Source organism: Salvelinus sp. IW2-2015, linkage group LG7 (assembly GCF_002910315.2).
Source record: "Salvelinus sp. IW2-2015 linkage group LG7, ASM291031v2, whole genome shotgun sequence".
Classification (NCBI taxonomy): Eukaryota; Metazoa; Chordata; class Actinopteri; order Salmoniformes; family Salmonidae; genus Salvelinus; species Salvelinus sp. IW2-2015.
The window spans coordinates 29,599,851-29,621,854 of record NC_036847.1 but is presented as its reverse complement, the minus strand read 5'-3'; the positions used below and the strand labels follow the sequence as shown (position 1 = coordinate 29,621,854).

The window sequence follows — 22,004 nt, the reverse complement described above, 5'->3', positions numbered from 1 at the left end:
CCCTCCCTCCCTCCCTCCCTCCCTTCTCTCTCCCTTCTCTCTCTCTCCCTCACACAGGGTCAATGGGCCTTCCTTTCTGCCTCACCATTGGCTCTCCAGGTTATTTTGTAACTAAACAGTCCCCTGTCCCAGTTACATCCCTAACCAAAATATTGTGGCTATTTTTGGAACCTTTTACCCCAATTCTACTCTCCTGTGGTTTCCTAAGGGGGGAGCAGGGGTCTTGAGGCTAACGCTTCGAACACACAGACAGCGCCATTGCATTTTGGTACACCAGAATTACATTCATTTCCAATGAAACGCTGCGTTTGCTTTGCAGTATTGCTTTGCAGAGGTAGTTGCAGTGCGTTCTATATGGTGCACAGGTTGGATTTATCGAACGTATGGGTCAGACTGTATATGTAGACGAGTTGACAGAAATGGTAGCAGAAGGTGAATGTTGAACTGTTGTTACACACATATCCAGATGATGCTGCGGACCATTTAGCACAATGACGCTGTCGGTGTGTTCGAAGCGTAAGGGGGAAAGCAGATTAAATATCGGGACTGTTCTTTTCTCCTTCCTCTCTGTACCTCTCTGTTCCTCTCCTTCCCCTCTGTTCCTCTCTGTTCTTCTCTCCTTCCTCCTTCCTGTCTGTTCCTAAGGGTGTGCTGGCTCCTGAATATTCTACCCTGCTAACCTCACTCTCCATGTCACCCAGGTGGGTCCGGGAGTTCCTCAACGATGAGAACAGGGGTCTTGATATCCTGGTGGAGTACCTGTCCTTTGCTCAGTGTGCTGTCATGTGAGTACACACAACCTAAGCTAAGCTTAGCATATCTTCAGAAGAGACTGGAAGTAGTTAGCTACCTAACCAGATTGGCACTGGATCCAAGAAGTGTTGATACAAACAGGTAGGAGCTACGGACACACTCTTGTGCCTGTAAGAATGGGCAATAGCACACTGGATGGATTCCATATAGCATTGTGTATCTTTGAATGTGCCTGGGTGTGCTTGTATGCCTCATATGCTGCATACTGAGTGGTTCAAATCAAATGTTATTTGTTGCACGCTTCGTAAACAGCAGGTGTAGACTAAAGCTGTGTGCATGCTTCCCAATTCGAAACAGTTTGTGTATACAGTCTATCATAACGACATTTAGAGATTTTTTTCTTATTTTCCTTTTGGTCTGCGGCGGTGTTTAAACAGTTATTCGTGCGCACAATTTTTTTTCCTGAGGCATACCGAAGTTCGGTAGCCGAAGTCTACGCCCCTTCGTCGGGGATTCTCCAATGAAGTGTTTGTTGTCATTCAACAAGAGACGACTCGGTTTCATGCAATTTTTTTCACTTAAGAAATACTGCACCAAACATCTCAGTTAGATGTAAAATTGCGTGACTAAGACCTCCTCAGCAAAAACGTCAAAATTAATTATAGATTTCTTGAGTTATCTTAATTAATTATGACTATTTTGAGGAAGTGTATACCTGCTACGGCATCTCAAGAGGGACAAACAGCACTATTGATGTTTTTTTCTCGTTCTTCAAGTGAAGAGCGAGAAATTATTACAGGAAAATAAACTCACAAGTTCATTATTCGTAAAGTAAATGGCGAGCCAATTACAGAAAATAGCTTACAGTTGTGAGTGTGACAAAATAAAAACAAGGAATTCTACCTGAGAATTTTAGAACTTGGACACTGTCTCGTTGGCCTAACATTATATCCTAATTTGACTTTGGTATAATCCATAATCCCAAATCATAATGTTACTACCCTGCAGGAATCTGCAGGTAGCTAACCAACCATGTTCAATGTTAGCTAGCTAGCTAGCATTAGGCCATAGCTAGCAATGCAAATGGCTCTGAGATACAAACAATATTACTACACAGATCATACACGTAACGTTAGCTAGCGAGCCAGCCAGCTAACGTTAGCTAGCTAGCTAACAGTAAGCTTTATGAAAACAAATTTCTGAAAAAATTAGAAATGTATAATATCTGAAAATGTAGCTAGCTAGACTCTCTTACCCATATACATGGATGGATGCTTCTCCCTCTCTGTCACGGATGGCACGGTTGCCCTTAGTTTGAAGATGTAATCCAGAGACAGGTGTTTTATACAACAGTCTTCTGTGTGTTCTCTTTTCGACTCCCTCTGCATATTTGCAATCAAATGCCAGAACTTTCTCCATCTCCTTAGCTATCATACTCTAATTCCACCGGGCATTCCACTAATTTCAAAACTCGGTCCTCCTGAAAGTGGATTGCAACACTTTTACAGTTTTACTTCATGATATCTTTTTTTTATCTTTCTTTTTATAAAAAGCCATGTTAGAAAGGATTACCTACACATACTGACCAACTCATGTTATCGACAGAAGCGTGCTACATGGCAGACCAATCCAAACTCATATCTCGGCATGTCCAGCACATCCATTATCTCAACCAATCATGGCTAGCAGGAAGGTTCCCCGACCTTTTCCATGTCTAAACTGACTAGGCTTGTAATTTAACAATTGTATTCATATTTACAGATGGCAAAAAAGTTTGTTATTAAGGCACATGAAAGTTCACATGTTCCAGAAGGCATTTCTGCCCAAAAACACATTTTGATTTAAAAAGAGTTGACGTTCAAATGCCTCTCCTGTCAAGTAGCGACGTGCGACATACGCCTAGTTTCCTGAAATGAGTCACATGTGATCATACTGTAGGCCTACCGGTGGCCTACTATCAAAAACATGGAAATAGCTGTTCTATCACTCGGCCTACAGTAGCAGCCAATGTGTGGTGTTCATTGTAGGCCTAAATTCCATGAGACTCACTCGCGTTTCAAAGACATCTATAAATGTATATGTTGTGTGCTCTTGTAGGAAGCAATCATTCCCCTATTGCTGACAACAAATTATCTATAACTGGGCAAATAACTCAATAACTAGCAAAGGATATGAACAAAATGTGCACACATGGCTACATGCAGCTCTCACTTTGATCTCAAAGCAAGCACATCTACTCACAACCGCACATGCTGTAAACACAGTCCAGTTCAAAATAAATGGCACAGATCGATATATGGCAATGGTCTATTTGCATATAGGTCTACTGCAGCTCTGATTGTTTATGCCACACTGGTCTGTGTAGAGTACGGGCTGAGTGGTGTGCGTCAATGCAATAGAATCCTACTCTGATGCTTTCTGCCTACAACAAAATCTGTTGCATAGTTCGTTGTATTTCGGTACGTGGTATTGAAAGCGGCTAATATTGCATGTCACAATTGCCTCAGTAAAGGGAAACGTTGATAGTGTTAACAGGGAAAACTTCAGAACAGTGGTCACCAACATTTTCTGAGTCAAGATCACTTTGAGTCAAAATGTAAGCCTATGCAACATTAACCAATAAAAACAGTACTGTAGAAATGAGGTTTGTGCAGTAAGCTATAGGCCCAATACATTATCTCCACATATTGGCTTTGCTTGAATTGCCCTGCCAATATATTGCTGTTCAGGAATGTTTTATAAATTATATTTCTACATTTGAGGTAGGCTTTATGATCACACCGGTAATAGATCCGTTGTTGTATTACTTGTGAGGCACAGCTGAGTGAGTATACATTTAAATGATTTGCTTTTTATTTTACTGGGCTGATGGTGCCTGTATCTGATGTTCAGTCTCAGCAGAGGGAGAGAGCAGCAGACTGAGGGTCCACCTGTCAACATCCCTCCAGTCTCCCTTTCCTCCACTGACACTGACCAAAAAGGTCCGGTCTTCCAGCTGATGGCCAATCTTGAGTCACACGGCATTATTTCTGCCTCATGCACAAATTCATGTGTTTACTCCTATGAACAGATAAATATTATTCCTCGATATTAAAAAAGACCCAAGCCGGTAATAATAACATCAACACTAGCCTAAAGATAGACCTTCCTACTAATTCATTACTGCTGCAGTGCTTGTTGTAGCGCTGTGTGGAAATAGGAAGAACACACATTTTATGTCTTATAAAAGCGCTGAATACAAAGTGTTGAATACAAAGTGTTGACAGTGCCGAGTAAGAACTTAAACATGAACTCACTCATAAAAACAGCAGATCTTTACTGTATTCGTTGACAGTCTCTCTCTAGTCTTGTTTTAAACGTTTTGAAATCTCACAGTATCAACTTTGCTGTAGCTTTTTCTTAATGCCTGCTACGTTACTGAAGACACGGTCATCTGAGCCATCCGATTGGCCAGCGGTAGAATCTCGACTCTCGTGCTTGTCTCTGTGGGCTGATATTTCTGCAGTCTCAGGGCTACTGTGGCGCAGCTTAAAGGGAACATAGCTTATGGGTCTTTTTCCATAAGATAAAGATAAAAAAATTACATAAAATAGAAGTAGTGACACAAGGAATAAATAGGTTGGACTTGATTGTGAGCCAAGTCTGTGCTTTTATACTGTCATACTGGCATATTATGGACCTGAATGGGAATGACTGAGCCTCTGTGTTGCACTAAGCTTAGCTGTGCAGTTCTACTGTATAACATAACCTTTGACCTTTTACAAAGCTGCATTTCTAACCTAATCTACCTCGACCCCCTTCTGCCCGTCTGTCTGTCTGTCTGTCTGTCTGTCTGTCTGTCTGTCTGTCTGTCTGTCTGTCTGTCTGTCTGTCTGTCTGTCTGTCTGTCTGTCTGTTTGCCTGCCTGCCTGTCTGTCTGTCTGTCTGTCTGTCTGTCTGTCTGTCTGCCTGTCTTTCTGTCTGTGTCTACCCGTCTGTCTGCTTGTCTGTCCGTCCGTGGCCCAGGTTGAGTTTTGAGGGTCTGGAGATGGGGGAGGAGATTTCCCTGGACAAGTCTAAGTCCTGGAGTAGGTCTATAGAGGATCTGCATCAGGGCAGCACTCAGCCTTTCTGCAACACGCTGGTCCGCTCTGCTCGCCAGTCTGTTCTCCGGTACGTATCGTCTGCTACTGTGTTGCTGCTGTTACTGTGCCTTGCTCCACTAACCCTTGGCCCTGACGTATGTTAGCATGTTAGCATATCAGGTAGCCATCCAAACATATGTTAGCATGTCAGCTAGTCCTCTGCTATGATGTTGATGATGATGATGATGATGGTGGTGGCATGATGTTGAGCGTTCTGGGTCTGGAGAGGATGTGATAGGATAAGATGATAAGTGATGTGTCGTCACTCCTGAACTCACTTCAGGGAGTTGTGGGTTAATCTGTCTGCTGTTACAGGGACAGAGACGGAGACAGAATGGTTGTTTTTTGGCCGTCTGCACTGTGCGTTTCCTTCCATGTTTGATGGTCTTCCTCCATCCAGATGTGTTCCACTGTTCTGTCATGGACAGATTAGGCCCAGCTGTTCTGAGCTCCACATGTGGGCCGTCTGCCCTGTGATTCTTCATCCAGTGAGCACATCAAGCCAGAGAGAGGAGACCCAGGAGACTCTGTTTCAAAAAGCAGAAGCAGAAAAGATATAGGCGAGAAAAGAGAGAGACAGAAAGATGAGAGGATGTGGAGGATAGACTGCTCTGTGATGAGCAGACATAAGCCTGGGGACAAACAGGTGTCAGGAAACCACCCAGAAGGCATCAGTAACCACATAGGCCATTTCGGGTCCCTCTACTCTGCCAAAAACCCTCTGTGATTCACTTTGAGCTTGGTGGTGGTAGAGCACAAACCCAGTAGATACAGTCACATGGCTGCCAGATATTGTACAGCACTGAGCCTCATTTATACCTCACTTCCTGCTGTTCCAAATCAAGATGTCACAAAAAAAAAACAATATGAACACACAATGAAGATGGGCTCTGACTGTTTAGATCAACCAAGAAGAATCAAGTGGAATCATACGTTGTTGTTGTGGTTGTTGTAGTATGTTAACTAAACATTGAATAAAAACATGTTGTTGTTGACCTTTGCCCTCTGTTGCAGCTATGGCACAGCACCGAACAGCAAAACCATCAAGAACTCACGACTCGTGAGCCAGAAGGACGACGTGCACGTTTGCATCATGTGCTTGCGAGCCATAATGAACTACCAGGTACTGACTGGGGATATCCACTATCAAAGCAACACCCTGTCACCAATATACAGTATAACCACAAATCACTATTCTCTCTCATTACAAAACAAATGGAAAGGGCATATGCAGCCTAATTTTCTATTTAAGAGTCTGCTGTCTGCTGAGTCTGCTGTAGATGTGTGTGACGTTTCCTGTATGAGCCGCCACAGAGGAGAGTGTTCTTCTGTTTGACCACATCTGGTTTTATCTCTATTTCCTCTCTCTCCAGTATGGCTTCAACCTGGTCATGTCGCACGCACACGCAGTCAACGAAATAGCCCTCAGTCTGAACAATAGGAACTCGAGGTGAGCAGAACTCAGGCCCGGCCCTGCCTCCTTAGCTTGAGAATAGCCATTGTGAAAGATTCTTAGAAAGATTCTTATACAAACCAAGATAGTGCAGAGAGAACCCTTGTCACAAATGAGGATGAGCCAAGCAAGGAGGCAGTCCTTGTATGCACAAGTCTGACCCACAATAAGAAGTCAAGGTAATAACTCAGGCCACCTCCACAGCTTGAGAGTATTAAGGGTGGGTCAGGTTGTAGGTCAAGGTGTAGGTCAGGCAAAAGGTGAAACATTTGATCAGCCTGTTCATATGATACACCTCTCCTTCTCCACGGGGGGCGGGGGGCTCCCATCGGCTTCTCTGTGAAGTTGGGGGGGGGGGGGCTCCCATCGGCTTCTCTGTGAAGTTGGGGGGGGGCTCCCATCTGGCTAAGGCATGATTTGCATCCAAAATTGCACCCTATTCCTTATTTAGTGCACTACTTTTGAGAAGGGCCAATAGGGCGCTGGTAAAAAAAAGTAGTGTACAATGTAGGGAATAGGGTGCCATTTGGGACGAAGGCCTGTTATACATCCAGTGTGTTAGAGGAATGTTTAGTATAGAGGGGATTACAGTGTTATAGCGTGGGAGCTGATCCCTTCATAATGACCTCTTTTAGCATAAGATCTGCTAGAGCCACGACCAGCCCCTGCTATCCTGCTTCTATGTGGGTGTTAAACAACAAAGTATGGATTTATGGATTACAGCTTCTCTATGTCTTCATGCAGTGCTTTACCAAGTGTTTTGAATGTATACAGTTGATGGAGAGATGACATATCTTTAAAGATTAAATGTATCAAAGCCATAGTGTGGTGTACGTGAACCACATACAGGTGGAATACAGTTTGTTTTCTGTTTTGTCTACAGGACTAAAGCCCTGGTTCTGGAGCTGCTGGCTGCGGTGTGTCTGGTTAGAGGAGGCCATGAGATCATACTCTCTGCCTTCGACAACTTCAAAGAGGTGCAGTACAGCACACATCTACAGGAAAATGCTAACAATAGTTCATCCACCAGATCTGATTCAGATACTTTCAGGGTTTGATTGTGTGCCAGGTGGATCGGGTTTAGGGCTGCGGTGGTCACAAAATGTAGTCAGCTGGTGATTGTCAAGCAAATAACTGTCAGTCTCATGGTGATTGACCCTTAAATTAACACAAACACATTTAGCATATCCTAGCTTTCACACAAGCCATTTTAAATACATATAATATAGCCTACACCTTTACAATAAATCCATTATTTATTTTAGACCGGTCTAAAGAAGCTTGATATGAAAAAAATGTAGTCTATTTCAGAAGAAAAATATAGCATACTCTGAATTGTCCTTATGTTAGGTCCTGATGTGGCTATGCCAAATGGCTGTGGGCTACACTAGTTCATTTAGCAGACAAGATATAATTCGTTGGCATTATTTGACATTATTTTATAGTATAAAGAATACAATTAAACAAAGCTGAATAAAATATAAATATTTTCTCCAAATGATTTGAGGGAGCGCACATGCGGCTATTCTGTGATCTCCGGCGCCGACAGAGATGGCCGCCTCGCTTCGCGTTCCTAGGAAACTATGCAGTATTTTGTTTTTTTACGTGTTATTTCTTACATTGGTACCCCAGGTAATCTTAGGTTTTATTACATACAGTTGGGAGGAACTATTGGATATAAGAGCAACGTCAACTCAACACCATTACGACCAGTCTTTCCCGAAGCGGATCCTCTGTTTTGCCCACCACCCAGAACAATGGATCGGATCCCAGCCGGCGAACCAAAACAACGACGCCGTAAAAGGGGCAGACGAAGCGGTCTTCTGGTCAGGCTCCGGAGACGGGCACATCGCGCACCGCTCCCGAGCATACTACTCGCCAATGTCCAGTCTCTTGACAACAAGGTAGATGAAATCCGAGCAAGGGTAGCATTCCAGAGAGACATAAGAGACTGTAACGTTCTTTGCTTCACGGAAACATGGCTCACTCGAGACACGCTATTGGAGTCAGTACAGCCAGCTGGTTTCTTCACGCATCGCGCCAACAGAAACAAGCATCTTTCTGGTAAGAAGAAGGGCGGGGGGTATGCCTTATGATTAACGATACGTGGTGTGATCATAACAACATACAGGAACTCAAGTCCTTCTGTTCACTTGACTTAGAATTCCTCACAATCAAATGTCGACCGCATTATCTACGAAGAGAATTCTCTTCGATTATAATCACAGCCGCATGTATTCACCCCCAAGCAGACACATCGATAGGTTGGTAAAACCCTGGATCATTGTTATTCTAACTTCCGCGACGCATATAAGGCTCTCCCCCGCCCTCCTTTCGGTAAAGCTGACACGACTCCATTTTGTTGCTCCCAGCCTATAGACAGAAACTAAAAAAGGAAGCTCCCGCGCTTAGGTCTGTTCAACTTTGGTCCGACCAATCTGATTCCACGCTTCAAGATTGCTTCGATCACATGGACTGGGACATGTTCCGCATTGCATCAAACAACAACATTGACGAATACGCTGATTCGGTGAGCGAGTTTATTAGCAAGTGCATTGGCGATGTCGTACCCACAGCAACTATTAAAACATTCCCAAACCAGAAACCGTGGATTGATGGCAGCATTCGCGCAAAACTGAAAGTGCGAACCACTGCTTTTAATCAGGGCAAGGTGACCGGAAACATGACCGAATACAAACAGTGTAGCTATTCCCTCTGCAAGGCAATCAAACAAGCTAAGCGTCAGTATAAAGACAAAGTAGAGTCGCAATTCAACGGCTCAGAAACAAGAGGTATGTGGCAGGGTCTACAGTCAATCCCGGATTACAAAAAGAAAACCAGCCCCGTCGTGGAACAGGATGTCTTGCTCCCAGACAGACTAAACAACTTCTTTGCTCGCTTTGAGGACAATACAGTGCCACTGACAGGGCCCGATACCAAAACCTGCGGACTCTCCTTCACTGCAGCCGACGTGAGTAAAACATTTAAACGTGTTAACCCTCGCNACCTGCGGACTCTCCTTCACTGCAGCCGACGTGAGTAAAACATTTAAACGTGTTAACCCTCGCAAGGCTGCAGGCCCAGACAGCATCCCCAGCCGCGTCCTCAGAGCATGCGCAGACCAGCTGGCTGGTGTGTTTACGGACATATTCAATCAATCCTTATCCCAGTCTGCTGTTCCCACATGCTTCAAGAGGGCCACCATTGTTCCTGTTCCCAAGAAAGCTAAGGCAACTGAGCTAAACGACTACCGCCCCATAGCACTCCCTTCCGTCATCATGAAGTGCTTTGAGAGTCAAGGACCATATCACCTCCACCCTACCTGACACCCTAGACCCACTCCACTTTGCTTACCGCAACCAATAGGTCCACAGACGACGCAATCGCAACCACACTGCACACTGCCCTAACCCATCTGGACAAGAGGAATACCTATGTGAGAATGCTGTTCATCGACTACAGCTCAGCATTTAACACCATAGTACCCTCCAAACTCGTCATCAAGCTCGAGACCCTGGGTCTCGACCCCGCCCTGTGCAACTGGGTACTAGACTTCCTGTCGGGCTGCTCCCAGGTGATGAGGGTAGGTAACAACATCTCCACCCCGCTGATCCTCAACACTGTGGCCCCACAAGGGTGCGTTCTGAGCCCTCTCCTGTACTCCCTGTTCACCCATGACTGCGTGGCCATGCACGCCTCCAACTCAATCATCAAGTTTGCAGACGACACTACAGTGGTAGGCTTGATTACCAACAAAGATGAGACAGCCTACAGGGAGGAGGTGAGGGCCCTCGGAGTGTGGTGTCAGGAAAATAACCTCACACTCAACGTCAACAAAACAAATGAGATGATCGTGGACTTCAGGAAACAGCAGAGGGAGCACCCCCCTATCCACATCGACGGGACAGTAGTGGAGAGGGTAGTAAGTTTTAAGTTCCTCGGCGTACACATCACGGACAAACTGAAATGGTCCACCCACACAGACAGCGTGGTGAAGAAGGCACAGCAGCTCCTCCTCCTCACCAAAAACACAACTTTTACAGATGCACAATCGAGAGCATCCTGTCGGGCTGTATCACCGCCTGGTACGGCAACTGCTCCGCCCACAACCGTAAGGCTCTCCAGAGGGTAGTGAGGTCTGCACAACGCATCACCGGGAGCAAACTACCTGCCCTCCAGGACACCTACACCACCCGATGTCACAGAAAGGCCATAAAGATCATCAAGGACAACAACCACCCGAGCCACTGCCTGTTCACCCCGCTATCATCCAGAAGGCGAGGTCAGTACAGGTGCATCAAAGCAGGGACCGAGAGACCGAAAAACATTTTCTATCTCAAGGCCATCAGACTGTTAAACAGCCACCACTAACATTGAGTGGCTGCTGCCAACATACTGACTCAACTCCAGCCACTTTAATAATGTAAAAATGGATGAAAAATGTATCACTAGCCACTTTAAACAATGCCACTTCATATAATGTTTACATAACCTACATTACTCATGTCATATGTATATACTGTACTCTATACCATCTACTGCATCTTGCCATCTTGATGTAATAAATGTATCACTAGCCACTTTAAACAGTGCCACTTTATATAATGTTTACATACCCTACATTACTCATGTCATATGTATATACTGTACTCTATATCATCTACTGCATCTTGCCTATGCCGTTCTGTACCATCACTCATTCATATATTTTTATGTCCATATTCTTCATTCCTTTACACTTGTGTGTATTAGGTAGTTGTGAAATTGTTAGGTTAGATTACTCGTTGGTTATTACTGCATTGTCGGAACTAGTGCATTTCGCTACACTCGCATTAACATCTGCTAACCATGTGTATGTGACAAATACAATTAGATTAGATTTGATTTGAGCGGTTAACAAAGAAATAGGTACTCCTATATGCTTATTTTAGAGTTATTGATGTAACTTTAGTTGTTCTTCAAATATTGGCCTGTATGTTTTGATTTGTAACATTGTAAGGCTGCATCATGAGACACTAATGATGATTTGAAAAAAGTTGCTTGAAAGGCATGATCTCTGCTTTGTTTTCTGCGCAGGCTGTACACACTCCAGTAGTCTCTCATTCACAATTTGACAAGCACTTGATAATGCCTCGAATTTCACGGCGGCATCCCCTTTGTGGCCGTAATGCACCCTAAAAACATCCATGCCTTTTGGGGCCCGGAGTGCTGCATTGTGCCCTTCTCCCTGAGTGTACTGCCGTATCCGAAGTGTCTCACTCACAAGGCTCTCCGTCGGCTCTTTCTCACAGACTACAAGTGAAGACAGACACATCCGGGACGCAACTGAGCACGTCCTTATCCAATTCAATGGTGCATATTGAAGATATTGGAAGAAATGTCCATATTTACTTTTTTCAGCCAACAAGATGAGTAGGCCTAACAAACAGAAAAAGCACTAGCCCGTCAATCTACTATCCCCCATAATACAAAAGTCAACCTATTCTATTCTGTGCGAGAAATAAATATTTCAAACATAGTCTGGGACAGTTGTGGGATGCGATAAATTCCAAATTAATACAAACCTTTTTTATGCAATGTGGCTGACGCAACAGATCAGAACGTTTACCTTGATAAACTATTAGGCTATTTCTTCACATTATAAGCGCAGCAATGCGCACATGGTAGTAGGCTGTAAGTGTGAATGTTCCATTAGCGGAAAACACCATTATCAAAAGTGACCACAAATGCGATTATGTATGTAATACTGTTATTATAAAGGTGCATTTTTATGGTGAAAATGATCTTCACCAAACTAGAAACTCACACGCTGCTTATATATGCCAGTCAGACTCTACACCCCTTGTCAAGCGGATTAATGTGCTTCATTAAAAAAAAGTTATTTGGCCACTTTAGCTGTGATACAAACCTTATCAATACATATAGGCCTATGGGCTAGACTACATGAGGTGTGATGCTGACCTTATTAAAACATATAGGCCTATGGGCTAGACTACATGAGGTGTGATGCTGACCTTATCAATAACATATAGGCCTATGTGGCCTAGCTACATGAGGTGTGATATCGACCTATTAAAACATATAGGCCTATGGGCGGACTACATGAGGTGTGATGCTGACCTTATTAAACATATAGGCCTATGGGGCTGGACTACAATGAGTGTGATACTGACCTTATTAAAACATATAGGCCTATGGGCTAGACTACATGAGGTGTGATACTGACCTGATTAAATACATATAGGCCTATGGGCTGGACTACATGAGGTGTGATACTGACCTTATTAAAAACATATAGGCCTATGGGCTAGGGTACATGAGGTGTGATACTGACCTTATTAAAACATATAGGCCTATGGGCTAGGCTACATGAGGTGTGATACTGACCTTATTAAAACATATAGGCCTATGGCTAGGGTACATGAGGTGTGATACTGACCTTTTTAAAACATATAGGCCTATGGGCTAGGCTACATGAGGTGTGATACTGACCTTATTAAAACATATAGGCCTATGGGCTAGACTACATGATGTGATACTGACCTTATTAAAACATATAGGCCTATGGGCTAGGTACATGAGGTGTGATACTGACCTTATTAAAACATATAGGCCTATGGGCTAGACTACATGAGGTGTGATACTGACCTTATTAAAACATATAGGCCTATGGGCTAGACTACATGAGGTGTGATACTACCTTATTAAACATATAGGCCTATGGGCTAGACACATGAGGTGTGATACTGACCTTATTAAAACATATAGGCCTATGGCTAGACTACATGAGGTGTGATACTGACCTTATTAAAACATATAGGCCTATGGGCTAGGCTACATGAGGTGTGATACTGACCTTATTAAAACATATAGGCCTATGGGCTAGACTACATGAGGTGTGATACTGACCTTATTAAAACATATAGGCCTATGGGCTAGACTACATGAGGTGTGCGACTATGATTTCAACAAGTCCACAAAAAAGGCAATGTTCTTATTGCTGGGCATCATTCACAAGTGATATATAATTCACAAGTGATAGGCTAATATTGTCACACATCTCACACATAGTCTCACACATCAGACTATTCTTAATTTAATCTTGTCTTTACATATAGATAAATAATATATGTGTGAAATTTGTTTTGATTTAGAATGGACCATTATCATGCACCTGTATCGAAACAGGGGCAGCGGAAAAAAATACATGTAATCTCTGCACTTAAATAGCGAATGGAGGACACTTTTCCCGTGGTTAATTTTTATGCCAGCCAGGTAGGCTATACTCCTGTTGTAAAGCAAAGCAATGTGCTTAATATTAGGAAAGTTGAGAAGTAAATATAGTAGGCCTAGCCTATAGAACGCTGATGGGAGACTCATTTTTTTATTAGAAGCCATCACTCTGTTTTCTCCTGCAATTGCATAGCCTATAGAAATCCTGCGCAAAATGGGCTCTCATGAAGTGTTTGATTAGATTTTCAGTTACATTTGCATTGATGTCAGAGTGATTAGAGGGACAATAGAGTGCTGAGTACCAGGCAATTAGCAAGTTTGGTAGGCTACTAATGACCATCAGCAGCATCAGAGCTTGGAGAAGCCTAATTACCGTGACTAAACATCATGCCGGTGTGGCGGCAATACGGTCACCGCAACAGCCCTAATAGGGTTTATACATTTGAGACTATTCCACTAGTTCCATTGTGCCATGCAAGCTCAATCAATAAAGCAAATACTACTTGAACACAGTTCTGTTAGGCAAAGGCCAAAACCCTGCTATGTCTAGGGCTATTAGTCTCATTAAGCCATCAGATATGAGGTGACCTTGATAAGGATCAACTCTCCTTTGGGAGTTTGCTTAGCCTTTCTAGCCTGAATAGTCATCTAAACACCGGAACAACCCAATTACTCTGAGCAATCTGCAGAGCCCCACAGAGCCCCAATACTCTTATCAGCCACCCAGTCACAACAATGTGGGATTCAACCAACAGCTTTGTAGTGGGATTTTAAAATATAGTGGGATTTTTAAAACTTAATAATGACAGTTGACACTTTACTGAAATGTTTTGGGCCCTGGTAAAAAATTGTGCAGTAAATAGGAGAAAGAGTGCCATCTGGGAAGCAAACCTGGTTTATATTAGTTGTTTAGCTATTTATTACAGCACAACTAGCTAAAGAATGCTGATATGGAATAAGGGATTGTGTCTTTATTCAAATCTGAGGGTTCTCTTTAGGTTGGGAAATCAGCTCTGTGTTTGTGTGTGTGTAACCGTTTGTATGTGTGTGTATGCGTGTGTGTGTGTGTGTGTTTGTGTGAGTTCGTGTGTTTGTGTGTGTGTTTGTATGTGTGTGTATGCGTGTGTGTGTGTGCGTGCGCGTGTTTCTGTGTGTGTGTGTGTGTGTGGCGAGATCTTTATCCCTTTGCCTTATTTTCTTATGTTCCCTTCCCATGAATTCCTATAATCAGGAGGTCTTTTCATTCCAAATGGAGTGTGTTGACCTTTGCTTACACTCATATCCTTGGCATCCCGGGTGGCATTTTTTTGTTTTTAATCATACTTCATGAATATATTGAAGTATATTGAAGTATATCCGTGATAAATTTACTTTTGTATATTTGAAATTATCTAAATTGTTCCAATTTGAAATATATTTAATGCCTTTAATGTCAACTTTCTTAGTGTTTCATTAGGCATTCTGTTGGGAAGGAAGATTATCAGTAATTCAAAATAGAAAAACAGTAACGAGTCACTCTCTAACCTGAGACTCTGTAATACAGCACAGGAACTGTATTTTACAAAGAGACAGCCATACATTATGTCAAATTTATATAACAAATATTGGACCATATCGGACACTGAAGTGGTTCAGAAGGGAACATAACTGAACTACGTCCTACTCTATTGGACTGGAAGATTACTTTTTTCACTGCTTGGCAAACCTCCCCAAAAGATACTCAGCTCTGTATTGATCTAATACATACTCATTCTTTTCCCTTTCAGGTGTGCAAGGAGAAGCATCGCTTTGAGAAGCTGATGGACTATTTCCGTGTGGAGGATGGGAACATTGACTTCATGGTGGCCTGCATGCAGTTCATCAACATCGTGGTTCACTCAGTAGAAGACATGAACTTCAGGGTTCACCTGCAGTATGAGTTCACCAAGCTGGGCCTTGACGAATACCTGGAGGTATGGAGGACGCTATAAATACAATATAATAATTCATGTAAATCATGTGTTCATGAACAGTCACTAAAACTAGGGCCTGGATTTGTACCTGGTCAGGTCAGGAAAAACTTCTGGCCCAACATCTACTTGAATGAAGTCTCCAAGGAGCCATACATAGGCTGTGTCTTATGCCTTTTGAGACCGCATTTGAAGGCAGGAAGTGGAAATGGTCATTTTAAGTTCTGTCCCTTTTCCAAGATGCCTTTAAAATGTTACCTCTAAGGTACCTTCATATGTGTCTTACTGTGACTCACTGACCTGAATCTCTCCTTCTCTCCCAACAGAAATCCAAGTACACAGAGAGTGACAAGCTGTCAGTACAGATTCAGGCCTACCTGGACAATGTGTTTGATGTGGGCGGGCTGCTGGAGGACGCAGAGACCAAGAACGTGGCTCTGGAGAAGGTGGAGGAACTGGAGGAACACCTGTCCCATGTAAGAACCACCAGACTGACCACCAGACCACCAGACTGACTACCAGACCACCAGACTGACTAACAGACTGACCACCAGACTGACCACCAGACCACCAGACTGACCACCAGACTGACCACGAGACTGACACCAAGACCACCAGGACTGAACCACCAGACTGACTACCGACCTCACCAGACTGACTACGATGGAGCCTCACGCAGACCGACAGTACTGGACCTACCAGACCACCCGACTGACTCACCAGACCACCAGGACCATCACCAGACTGACGACTGACCGGCCTCACCAGACTGACTACAGGACTCACCAGACGACCAAACAGGACTGACACACAGACTGACACAGGATCACCAGACTGACCACATGGAACCTCAGGCGTGACACAGGAGCCACCAGACGGACACGGACGCCAACCAGACTGACTACCAGGACTTCACCAGACGATACTGGGACTGCACCAGACTGACTACAGACTGACGGCTCACCAGACTGACAACCAGATGACCAGGGACCTGACAACCACCGGACCACCAGGGACTACCACAAGACTGAGCTACCAGATGAACAACCAGATGACACGAGACTGACAACAGACCACCACCAGACTGACTATCAGACACTCAGACTGTTACCAGACTACCGAGACTGACCACCAGACCACCAGACTGACTATCAGACACCAGGAACATGATTACCAGACTACCAGACTGACCACCAGACCACCAGACTGACTATCAGACACAGACTGATTACAGACTGACGACCAGAACTACCAGACTGACAACCAGACTACCAGACTGGACAACCAGACCACCAGACTGACAACCAGATGACCAGACTGACAACCAGACACCAACTGACCAACAGACCACCAGACTGACAACCAGGACAACCGACTTGTCACCAGACCACCAGACCCTCCAACAGACCACCAGATTGGACACAGACCACCAGACTGAACCACCAGACAACAGGACTGATCACCAGACCAACCAGACTGCCCACAGCACCACCAAGGACTGATCACCAGACCACCAGACTGACCACCAGACACCACAGTACTGAACACCCAGACCCACCATATGACTACCAGACTGACCACCAGACCACAGACTGAACACCAGACGATCAGACTGACTACCCAGACCACCAGACTGACCACCAGACCACCAGACTGACAAACCAGACCACCAGACTGACCACCAGACTGACTACCAGACTGACTACCAGACTGACAACCAGATGAACCAGACTGACAACGCAGACCACCAGACTGACCATTCAGACCACCAGACTGACTACCAGACTGACCACCAGACCACCAGACTGACCACCAGACCACCAGACTGACCACCAGACACCAGACTACCACCAGGCCACCAGACTGACTACCAGAACCACCAGACTGACCACCAGACATGACCACCAGACTGACCACCAGACCACCAGACCTGACCACCAGCACTGACCACAAGACTGACCACCAGAACACCAGACTGACCACCAGACCACCAGACTGACAACCAGACCACCAGACTGACCACCAGACTGACCACCAGACTGACTACCAGACCACCAGACTGACCACCAGACTGGACTACCAGACTGACCACCAGACTGACAACCAGAATGACCAGACTGACAACCAACCACCAGACTGACCACCAGAACTGACTACCAGACTGACAACCAGATGACGAGACTGACAACCAGACCACCAGAGTGACAACCAGACCACCAGACTGACATCACGACACAGACTGGATTACCAGACTACCAGACTGACCACCAGACTGACTAGCAGACCACCAGGGCCACCAGACTGACCACCAGACCACCAGGCTGACTACCAGTACTGACTACCAGACTGACTACCAGACCACCAGACTGACAACCAGGACTACCAGACTGGACACCAGACCACCAGACTGACTATCAGACACACCAGACTGACTACCAGACTGACAACCAGACTGACTACCAGACTGACAACCAGATGACACGACGACAAACCAGACCACCAGATTGACAACACCAAGACCACCAGATTGACTACCAGACCACCAGACTGAAGTCAGACACCAGAATTGAATGTCAGACACCAGACTGATTACCAGACCACTAGACTGACAACAGACCACCCAGACTACTACCAGACCACCAGACTGACACCAGACCAGCCAGACTGACTGCCAGCCACTAGACTGACTACCAGACCACTAGACCACCAGACCACTAGACCAACAAGACTGACTACCAGACCACTAGACCACCAGACTGAACCAACCACAGACCACCAGACTGACTACCAGACCACCTAGACCACCAGACTGACTAACCAGACCACTAGACCACCGACTGACTACCAGACCACTAGACACCAGACCACTAGACCAACAGACTGGACTACCAGGACCACTAGACCACCATGGACTGACTACCAGACTGAACACCAGGCTGACCACCAGACTGACACCCAGGCTGACACCAGGCACACCAGGACTGATCACCAGGCTGACCACCAGACCACCAGACTGACCACCAGACTACTACCAGACTGATCACCAGGCTGACCACCAGATGACACCAGGCGGACCACCAGACTGACCACCAGGCTGACACCAGACTGATCACCAGGCTGACACCAACTGATCACCGTTGACCACCAGGCTGACCACCAGACTGACCACCAGCTGACCACCAGACTGACCACCAGGCTGACACCAGATGATCACCTGACCACCAGACTGGACCACCAGACTGACCACCAGGCTGACCACCAGACCACCAGACTGACTACGAGAACCACCAGGCTCACCACCTGACTGACCATGAATTCACTCATAGATTCTATTAATGTACTTTTCCCTTCTGAACATCTTGACATGAAAACGGTTCATGAACAAAGTAATTCAGGTACAATCACTATTTGTCTGATTATGTATTTTCTGGTGTAAGTCAGTCAGTAATACAAGGAAACATCCACCAAACTGTTCCAGAATGACAGAAAGTCAGAGTTAAGACATGCCGTCATCCTAAGAAGAATTCAAAACAAACTCCTGCTTTCAGGGACAGGAATTATGGGGGAGGAAGAGAGCGAAACATTCCACCCTAAGAATTCCTTTAGTTTTTACAACACGTGTTAGTCTGTCCAAATTCAAAAGTGAAAACGTTGTCAGTTCAGCCTCACTGTGTCATGTTGCTAGTTATATCACATTTATTAGTAATGCTGCAGAGATTACAGTACGAGAGAGAGAGAGAAGAAAGAGGAGAGAGAGAGAGAGAGAGAGACGAGAGAGAGAGAGAGAGAGAGAGAGAGAGAGAGAGAGAGAGAGAGAGAGAGAGAGAGAGAGAGAGAAGAGAGAGAGAGAGAGAGAGAGAGAGGAGAGAGAGAGAGAGAGAGAGAGAGAGAGAAGAGAGAGAGAGAGAGAAGAGAGAGAGAAAAAGGGAGTGATCTGGAGCGAATGCACTTCGATGTGGACTTGACGTGGATCAAATGCTTTAATTCAATTCCTCCTGTCCCTTTCTCCATCCCTCTTGTCCCATCCACTTCACTCACTGATTTCTCTTCCATGCCTCCTACCTTCTCTCTCTTTGCTCACCCTCTATCCTCTCCACCCTGTACGTAGGAACGGAGAAGCTCTGGACGTGGGAGAATGAGGACCATTACGAAAGTGGCTGACCTGGAAAAGCAGCTCCTACAGAAGGACAAGGATCTCCATGTATAGCGGGTAAGATAAGCTGGCGGATCACTATTGATGATACCGAATGAAATTGATCATTAATTTCTTCATATACAGTACAAATGTACCCTTTATGAGTTCAGAACAGCGGTGTCTCAATGTTGTTAGTTAAATATGTTGTTTGAGCAACAGTGTTTTTACAACTCCTGGAGAACTATATGTACAGCAATGCAGAAATGGACATTAACGTTTGATCAACTATCTCTAGCAAAGAAATGCTATGATAGCAAATTTAATGTCAGAAATGGAGTGATTTATGATCCTGTATAGTTTGTGGAGTCATCATAGTGTGGTTTCTCTCTGTCTCCCCCTGGTGTTCTGACCCAACAGGAGACGTACGAGTCGACCAACACCCAGGTCCACACCCTGAGGAGGATGATCAAGGAGAAGGACGCTGCCTTCCAGAGGAGCTTCAACATCGAGAAGCGCCTGCTGGAGATGGAACAGCAGGGGACCATCCGCCTCCGCAAGCAGCCGGACGGGGACATCGCCATCGAGCCCCTGGGAGGGGGCGGTGGTGTTGGTGGTGGAGGAGGAGGGGGTGGAGGTCCGGTGGTGCCTCTCGGTGACTTTGGGCAGAACGGAGGCTTCTCAGTGGGGCCTGGAGGAGTAACAGGGCCAGGAGGACCAGGAGGACCAGGGACTAGTCTACCAAGGGCCAGTGAAGCACCACCTCCCCCTCCCCCCCCTCCACTTCCCTCTGCTCTAGGTACATTACCATGCACAGTTATAGTCTTTCACATCATTGTGCCGACTCCAACTGTACTGTGTTGGCTTTCTTTTCACATTGTCCTTCACAGCAGGGGTTCTCAACCGTTTCCATTCTGAGGCCCACTGAAAGGTTCAGAATCACTGTTTACAGCATGGTTCCAGGAACTATGGTGACACACACAGCTGGATGGACGCACAACATTAGTGTATGCCACCATAAACCAATATGAAGGATCTTTTATTCATCGTACTGATTTGGTACAGCCTGTTAGAGCTCCACTAGTCTCTCTCACAGACATTCATAAGCTTGAGATTTTATTATGGCTCCTATAGACTGCCGTTGTTTTATGCTGTGTTTGTCTTCTGTTCCACAGGAGAGAATGCTCCATGCCCACACCCACCCCCTCCTATGGCCCCGCCTCTACCAGGAACTGCTCCCAATTTCATCCTCAATATGGGCCTATCAGGTAAGAGCTAGTAGCAGCATCTAAATATATTTAAGGTGGAGTATAGAATGTGTTCAAAAGAATGCAGTACAATATACAAGTCGGATGTAATGGTTGTAATGTAATGGTTGTCCTGCTTTTCTATGTAATGGTTGTCCTGCTTTTCTATGTAATGATTGTTCTGATATTCTATGTAATGGTTGTCCTGCTTTTCTATGTAATAGTTGTCCTGATTTTCTATGTAATGGCTGTCCTGCTTTTCTATGTAATGGTTGTCCTGATTTTCTATGTAATGGTTGTCCTGCTTTTCTATGTAATGGTTGTCCTGATTTTCTATGTAATGATTGTTCTGATATTCTATGTAATGGTTGTCCTGATTTTCTATGTAATGGTTGTCCTGATTTTCTATGTAATGGCTGTCCTGATTTTCTATGTAATAGCCGTTCTGATTTCCGATGTAATGGCTGTCCTGATTTTCAATGAAATGGCTGTCCTGACTTTCGATGTAATAGCTGACCTGATTTTCAATGAAATAGCTGTCCTGATATTCTATGTAATGACTGTCCTGATATTCTATGTAATGGCTGTCCTGATTGATCCTGGTTGGGCTTACAGAGCAAGGGTTCCAGTTGAATATAGGCAGACGAACTTGTCTTGATGGGCTTCTTGATCCTGATAGCTGCAAACCGACATTAATCAGGTGCTTATTATTATTTAAAGAAAATCAGGAAAGCCATTACATAGAATATCAGGACAGCCGTTACAGTAGAATATTCAGGACAGCCATTACATAGATCATGACTCATTCAGTGACATATAGACCAATTACATAGAATATCAGGACAGCCATTACATAGAATATCAGGACAGCCTACTACTATCAGACCCATTATGAATATCAGGACAGCTTACATTAGAAATATCAGATGACTCAGTTATTTCATTGAAAATCACGGCTCAAAGCTATTACATCAAAGCAACAGGCATTCTAGAAATCAGTAGCAGATGCACTTTCCTGAATAGAGATACATCGAAGAGACAGCCATTATCAATCGAAATAGGAAAGGCCCCTTAATAGACAGTGGAACATTCTTTAACAGCATTACATAGAAG

The 22,004-nt window shown here is 44.8% G+C and overlaps 1 pseudogene; it reads left to right on the top strand.

Moving 5' to 3' along the window:
• The first annotated feature begins 675 nt into the window (after nt 1–675).
• Nucleotides 676–22,004, top strand: part of LOC111966125 (formin-like protein 3) — a 35,257-nt pseudogene continuing 13,928 nt past the window's right edge.